The 8322-nt window shown below is 35.4% G+C and overlaps 1 long non-coding RNA gene across 1 annotated transcript; it reads left to right on the top strand.

The window, feature by feature from the left end:
• Nucleotides 1-4412: 4412 nt before the first annotated feature.
• Nucleotides 4413-5662, top strand: LOC141664336 (uncharacterized). Its single transcript, XR_012551965.1, has 3 exons — nt 4413-4538; nt 5373-5450; nt 5555-5662. It is a non-coding gene; the product is annotated as an uncharacterized LOC141664336 (long non-coding RNA).
• The last annotated feature ends 2660 nt before the right edge of the window (nt 5663-8322 follow it).

The following is an 8322-nucleotide window of genomic DNA, read 5'->3' as shown; positions in this document are numbered from 1 at the left end:
CTGACGCAAAAGTTCATCAAATCACTCATGGAAGGATCCCCAGCAGATTCGTTATTGGGCTGAGAATTTCTCTTTGGTGGCATCTCCTAAAACATAACAGTCATTTATAAGAAAATAGATTGCTCCAGCAGTTTATATTTATGCATCAGGAGAGCGTTGCCACTAAGACAATATTCTCATCCCCCATTATAATTGGATCCGTCCTGAGTGAATGATTATAGTCTAAAAATGCGAGCAACAGAAATAACAATAATAATAACAACAATAATAGCAACACACAATATATAAAAACTGAACAATAATATAAAGCAGCTGAACTACAGTAACCACTACGCCATAGATGGTCTATCGCTATGGTTTAATCATGCGTGTTACAAAATTATGTTACCTTAGGTATGCTCATCTAAACCTACCGCAACGTAGTATTTTTGATGTTACCATAGCCTTTATAACATGTTACTATAGTTTCAAAATGTTACATACGAGTAACATTTGGAAACTTATGTTACAATAGGGTGTTAATGGATAAAAAAGTAACATTTTACAAAAAATTAAATATATATAAATATTTGAATTGAAAATTAATCAATTTTGATAATATAATTAAGCAATAATATTAATATTAGCTAAGATTGATAAAATAATTTTTTTTTAAAAAAAATTTGTAAACTGTACTAATTAATAACTGATAATTTTTTATTAATAAAAGATTTGAACACTATTTAAACTTAAAATTTTATTAAAAAATAAAAAAGGTGACATTAGCCAGCAGTTATTTGGGATGTCATTGGGCTCTCCATCACGCGGGCTAAAACAGGCTCAAAAGTTTTGGAGAAGCGGAAATTTTCTGGAGAAGCGGTAGTTTTTTTGTCAAAATTTCAATGTCCTCTCTAAACATCTCTCTCTCTCTCTCTCTCAAACAATCGCTCTCCCACACTCTCAATATCTCTCTCTCGATCGCCTCCCACACTCTCTCTCTCAGCTTTCAATTGAACCAAATCATCCTAAAGTACTACCTCACAAATTTATGATTAGATTAGCTAGGGTTTTATATTAGTAAAATCTTACAGATTCGAGCTAGGGTTTTTAATTGGAATCGGGGTTTTTAATTGAAATTGGGGGTCGAAGGAACATCATATTCTTTCAGTCTTCACAGTCCTAGTAAGTAGTAACTCTCTCTCTCTCTCTCTCCCCCCCTCTCTCTCTCTCTCTCTCTCTCTCTCTCTCTCTCTCTCTCGCCCCCAATTCGTTTATGTATATCTATACTTATGTACACACAAATAATTGAATTATCACAATCCCCTATTTAGTTTCGTTGTTTTGTGTTTCTATTATCACTTGATCTTATTTTAGGGCTTTGTATTTCTCATTTCTAGTATGTAATTATTTCTTTTATCACTTATATTTATTATTGTCATGTGTTATACTGTGATATATTCTTGTAGTATCAATACTAGTTATGATTTTTAATCCAAGTTTATTTCAATTTAGTGTAGTTTTGTTTGTTTGCTGAAATAATTAGTTTTTATTTTGTTTCTCTGTGTATATCTATGTTTATAATTATGTCGTTTAATTGAAATCTAGTTGTTAATTTACGCAGCGGAATTATGGATGAATCTAAAGCTACGCCTGTTGTTCCGAGTAGCAAGTTGTTGGAATGGCCTAAAAAGGATAAGCGCAGGTTCTTACATGTTATGTATCGTGTTGGTGACCTTGTTCACACTTTCAAGTATGTGGTTTACTGTTTAATTGTAAGAAATTATGTCAAATATGTGCTAGTTGTGATGAATTTATTGCTAAATGGTGTTTTATTTGATGTTTACAGGTTTTATACTGAAGGTTTTGGGATGAAGCTTTTGAGAATGAGAAATATTCCAGAATAGAAGTACTCAAATGCCTTTCTCGGGTTTGGTCCTGAGGAGTCAAAGTTTGTTATGGAGCTAACTTACAGTATGTTTAACCCCTATTATGTTATATGGACTTTAATCTTTTTACTCTATTTTGTTTTGTTACTTAGGTGTGATAATTTCGGGTATTTTGTTCGTATTGTTATTTAGCTATGATGATAAATGATACTCTGTATAAGTAACTAGGTTGATTTAACTCTCCTCCTACCACCTAAGAAATACATGTACCTTACGGTCATCTAATGTAATTAATTCCACTTTTTTTGTTTTACACGTAAAATCTTTGAAGAAAAAGATTATCACTGTATCTATAAGTTTAATTAACCTTCTTTCAAGTAAACAAAGATGTACTATTCACATCAACATGTTTGGGGCAGTAGCTTTATGGAATCAATTAAAAGTGCTCTTTGATATTGTTTGAGGGTTTTATTGTACTTAATGCTTACCAGAGAGCTTGTTTAGTTGATGTGAAAGATACTTTGAATAACAGATCATAGTTTAAAATCTAGGAAGTTCATAGGATGTTAAGTCTGAACAAAGCGCACGTATTTGGGACGTTGGCTATGGATACTATAGCTGCTTATCTTTGAGGGAAGGACTTCAACAGAAGAGATGGGAGTAGTAAGTTCCTCCTCCCTTCTTAACATTTTTGCCAAAAATAAGTGTCAATCCTATGGATCTATCTGGGGATTGTTCTCTTTGGTATATAAACCTCACAACTTTCTTTCCTCTTCTCATACTGAATAAGCAGAGGAGTTTACAAATTTTACGCATGTATACTAGTAAACTTAATTACACTTAAAAGTGTTGAGAAATTGGACTATGTTAAATTCCAGACAATCTATCAGCTAGAGTGGAACCATATGAAAGAGTAATGCCTATAACACTGTCTTTCAAATGTTTCACTATCTTGATCCATTTATGAATCTATTGTCAACTTTGGTTTAAAGTTTATTAATATATATTTATAATAACAAGATTATGTTGATAGGTAGTATACACGTAACAAACTAGATAAGTTTGGAAAGAGGGATAGAAGCCTTCTGTTGTCATATTATTTGGCAGCGTCAAGTTTATTTGAGCCGGAATTGTCAAACCAGAGAATTGCCTGGGCTAAAACAGCAGCTCTGTTTGAGACAGTTAGATCATACTTTGCTAACATTGAGAAGTCGTGCGAGCTAAGGAAAGCCTTTATTCATGACTTCAATAACACTTCTGAAAATTCTATCTATGCCAATCAAGGAAGGTAACAGTTCAGATTATACTGAGCAATTACGACAAGCAATTCAATATTTTTTTGCTAAGGTAAACTCACACACACCCTGAAGTCGGACCCTTGATCTCCTTCAGAGGAGTCAAGAGCTCAACCTCCACACTAACCCTTTGTTGGCTTTTAACTCATCTTTAAAAAAAGAAATTTATATGATTGATTTTACTGGTATTCGGCAGGTAAGAAGCTCCTTAGGACACTAGTAGAAGCCTTGAAGATGCAGAGAATGCACTAGGAAAAGACATCTACCCCCAATTCCATCAGGTAGTGAGTCTTTTAATTAATTAATTAATAATTATTTTTATATTTTTTGTAAATTGGAACTGTAATTGATTGTGAAATGAATTGTATCTCTGTTTATCTATTTTGTTGAGATAGGTTGATTTTAAAAGTTCAATTTTATTTTTGTTACCCGCCTCAAATTGGTAAGGGCATACCCTCAAATTGGTAGACGCTCATACAAAATTTTTCAAGTTCTAATATAAAATTTATCAACATCCAATAACTAATATGCAAAAATCATGCATGACCCTTACTTGAATTCTTTAGAAGGAAATCTAGGTACAGGGGCACTCAGGTTGTTGAAAGAGAAATCATGACCATAATGTCCTTTTTATAGTTAATTGTTTAATATGGTTTGATGAATGATTTTATAGGGCCTGGGGTACTTGACTGTTGCTATCTCGAATTCCGGTTTTCTGTGATATTTATTTGATTTTATGTTGCCTGCTAATTCATTGACAAAAAAGTTTAGAGTTTTATTTGATTCTCGTGACCTTTATATATGATACATAAGTAACTGTTACTTACATCCATGCAGTATTGCCACTCAGTTGATTAGTCAGATGGATACTCTACTACCCTCTGAACCTCCAGGGCAACAACGAAGAAGAGTAGATGAGTTATATAAGTTATAGAATGTTATTAATTGGATGTTGTCTTGTAGACTAATAATATATGTGTATATATGAGGATGGTTGTGGTGGTAAGATGTTTGTGATCAGCATATTCCTTTTTTAAAAAAAAATCTACTTATAGCTATTTTCTTTTATAAACTGTTGTCTGTCCTAGTTACTCGTAAACATATACTGTAAAGAACATGAAATGTTAAACCCTTCTATTCTTCTTAAATTTCTTGTTTAAGTACTTGTTTTAATTAAAGATATATCATGTGAGGCTGATTATGTTTCTGGTGTATATTATTAAAGAGTTTTGATTGTATAAAGTTTTTTGGGTCTAGTTCCACTGCAGAAGGTAACGAGCAAAAAAAGAAAAGAATAAAGGGAGATTAAGATATATCAAGAGTTTCCCCTTGGATGCGGAACCACCTGGATGCCCGTGCATGTTTAAAGGGTGAACAGGTATGCATTGCCTTGTGTAATCTAGCGCATATATGTCTGTAAATATCACACAGTGTACTGTATCACTATTATTGTATGGTTTGTTTACTTTACAACACAGAGACTATTACTACAATCTTTAGCCGAAATCCTAATTTTATTTCTGTTTGAAGCAGTTAAGTATATTGTTTTAGGTAGCAACTAGGGTCAGGCTAGAGGATGCAGATAAAGATGATTGGTTCATTGTTAAAGTAATTCATTTTGATAGAGAGTCAAAAGAGTAAGCTTACTTTTACAGTTCTACCAATGGGGCTCAATAAATGTAATTTAAGTTTTAACTTCCGTTTTCCCGTTAGTGCTTCCTGCCAATGACACAATTGCACATGAATTGCAAACTGATGCCTAATAGGGGAAAACCTCCTTGCACGGTAGGTTTTATGTGGTTCCGTATTTTACATGACCATCATGTCCTTTTTCTTGTTAGCCCCCATTGATATATATATTTGTGATACTTATAGCTATTCTTGTACACTTCTAGACTGTAATTACAACTTCAACTGGTATAAATATGTATATTTTTGCCAAACTAAATAATAATGGTAGACTTGTTGCGGTCCATTTCAATACCTTGTAAGTGAACTGGTATAGTGATAAAATGTTCAAATTTTACTTATATATATGTGTTTAAGTCCAGAAGTTTGGCCTCAAATTAATATGCATAGTATGCATTATTTAATGTATACTTATATATAGCAACCTTAAACCTTATCAATTATGGCACTAGTGTTGCTGAAGCTGTCCAGTTAATGGCCAAACATAAAATTCTGAGTGTGCATGTTGTTCATGTTGATGCAGCAAAAAATGCTAGCTAGATGGAGAGATACATTGGCATCATTGAGTTTGCAGGCATTGTTGTATGTATATATGCATCAGGTATGTAAAATAGTAGTTGTTATAGAATATAGAAGTACAATACTTTTGCATGGGGTATATATAGGGTATTGTATGACCTAACCTTTGTTTTTTTCTCATTTCAGCTGTAACAATTATATATTTGTTGATGAATGCATACGTGTCAAGTTCTCGGCAGCTACTAGCAGGAAGTGGATTAAGTTTTGGGATGTAGATTAGTTGGTTGTATTGGTTAAATTTATTGTGATTTAAGTAGATGGTAAACTAGTTATGAATGTAGTTTAGATTATGAAATTTGGAATGTATTAGATTAATGTAATATATTTTCAAATTTTGCAGTCGATTTTACACTTTATAATATTAGTTTTTCATTTTCTTCCTGGTAAATTGTTACAGTAGCTTCATAAAGTATTAGAGTAGGTTGTTCAAAGTGTTACCCCAGGTACAAATTTGATGCTAGCACTGTGGGACCCACATGCCACGTCACCACTGCGGAACCTACATGCCACGTCACCACTGTGGGCCCCACTGGTGGGCCCCATTTTTTTTGAAAATTCCGAGTTCAAAGGTAACATACATATTGTGATACTATAGACATAGATTAATGTTACCTTTGACGGCTATTGTAACACAAAAGTAAATGTTACACCAGGGCAAAAGTAATGTTACCTTAGGGGCCAAAGGTAACTCGAAAAAAAGCAACTTAATTTTTATGTTACCTTAGGCCTTTTTCTGGCTGTGGTAACACTTTTTTGGGCCTGTTGTAACATTTTCTTGGTGTTGCTGTAGGCCATTTATGGTGTAGTGAACCAACAGAATCCAACTAGTACAACTGAAAATCCAATTAAAAAGAACCATCTGAATACACACCAAAATTGGCTGTTATAACAGCCTCGCCTACTGCAACCCATCACAACATAATGTACATATACAAGGTAAACAACTGCAGAACTCCTGGAGGTCAACTCTGAGCTCTGCATCCCTCTACTGCAGCTCTGTCTAGCCACTACCACTGCCACCAATGGAACCTAGCTCAAACACTAGCTAGTTCACTAGGTCCTGATACTGCACATCTCTGAACTCTAAACTAATGAAACGGTCAACAGATCTAGCCCTCTCTACAGCCATCTGGGTCAATGCTCTCACACGGGCTCGTACCTCAGGGGAAGGGGCAGAAATAACCTGAAATGGTGCAATAGGTACCTGGTCCAACTGGGCAGCAAACTCTGGACTCTGATCTCTGATAAGGAAGTATTCACCGCCCTATGGATATGAAAAGGAATCGATAAAGATGTACCACTAGGGGCCACAGGAGGTACCGGAGGTCTCATCATGGAAGAACTGGGACCGCAGCCGGGAGGGAAATCCCTGACAGCCGACACAGACCTACGTACCCAACGGGGACGAGGACCAGATCCAGGGATGACTCGAGGCACAAAAGAAGGGACTGGTGGAGGAGGCATAGGGGTCTCCTTGGTAACAGCATCAAGAGATCTCTCAGAATCTGAGCTATCCGAATCAGAAGGATTCTCCCGAGATGGAGAGCTCGAAATCGCAATAGGCCACTGTCAACATAATTATATACAGACAAGATACAACCAGGTCAAGGCAATTCTATCAAAACATTTAATAGATGCCAGGGTAACGTCGTCGGAACCCTTGACTGACTCTAAAGGGTTGCTCCTCTATATGAGTTACTGACTTACACTTAAAGACTCACGTTATCACCTACTTGACACAATCCCTAACCTGAATTAGGGACTTGAACCTGGCTCTGATACCAACTGTGACGGCCTCAACCCCGGGGTCAGGAGTTGACGTCACTAAACATAATTACCAAAAATATAAATAACAGAATTATTATTAAAATATACTAACTTAGCCCCAAACCAAGATCCGATCCAGGTTCAAGTATAATTCAGGTTCTCATTATTACAAACTCTTAATTCAATATCTAAGATACACTAACTTTATTCAGCAACTCCTCAGAGCTCATGGTCTAATACAAACTACCTCAGAGGAGCCAGGTCCAGTAGGGGCGGGAACACGGGTCGATCTGACTGATCTTCTAGGCATCTGCGAAATATACATAACAGTTTGCAAGGGTGAGCATAATCGCTCAGCGGTACCAAATATGAATAACAGATTAAAACAGTAATGTAACAATAACGGGAACAGAGCTGTAATCATAATATCAACATTTCATAATGATAATCAAAGCAACTGGATATCACTAATTAGCATGCTTTGGGAAAACAACATAGTAGTGTGCTGTGTAATACCAGAGTCCAATTTTAGCATGCTAATCATTTTATAAAACCGCTGTATCAATCAATCATGCTTTCATATAATTCACAAATCCCAATCAGATACATAGCGGATATGTGAAGACAGCTGATCAGGCTATCAAAACCAGACGGCTCTAACTGCCATCCCATTTACCTGTTCCGGAACTCAGAGACTAGTTAGGTCTCTGACCTGCTGGACTAATCGGTTTTATAGTGCGCGTAACCAAATTAGCCTCTTACGACACCTCAATAGGCCTACTCTGGCCCAAATGTATCCCATATCTGACCGTTTTATCCAGTTTTCAAAACACTTGTATCTATCTCATTTTCAAAATCATTTATTTAACCAGCACACATATAAAAATCCGTTTCGCAAATCATCTCATTCGAGACAGGTACCTCTCAAAGTTACTTTTCCCCAAAATAATTTAAAAATAGTGAATTATAACTACAGGGGATACGTAACTTAAAATGTTTCTGTCCCATTATGAAAGTAAAACATTTAGCTATTCATATACACTGAATCATAAAAGAATGGTCAGGGGTACTTGCCTTGCAACGCTTTACAAACCCTAAATAGCTTTCACGCTGACTTTGATCCTGGA

The sequence above is a fragment of the Apium graveolens genome, chromosome 6 (genome assembly GCF_009905375.1).
Source record: "Apium graveolens cultivar Ventura chromosome 6, ASM990537v1, whole genome shotgun sequence".
Lineage (NCBI taxonomy): Eukaryota > Viridiplantae > Streptophyta > Magnoliopsida > Apiales > Apiaceae > Apium > Apium graveolens.
This window is presented reverse-complemented; position numbering and strand designations above follow the sequence as displayed.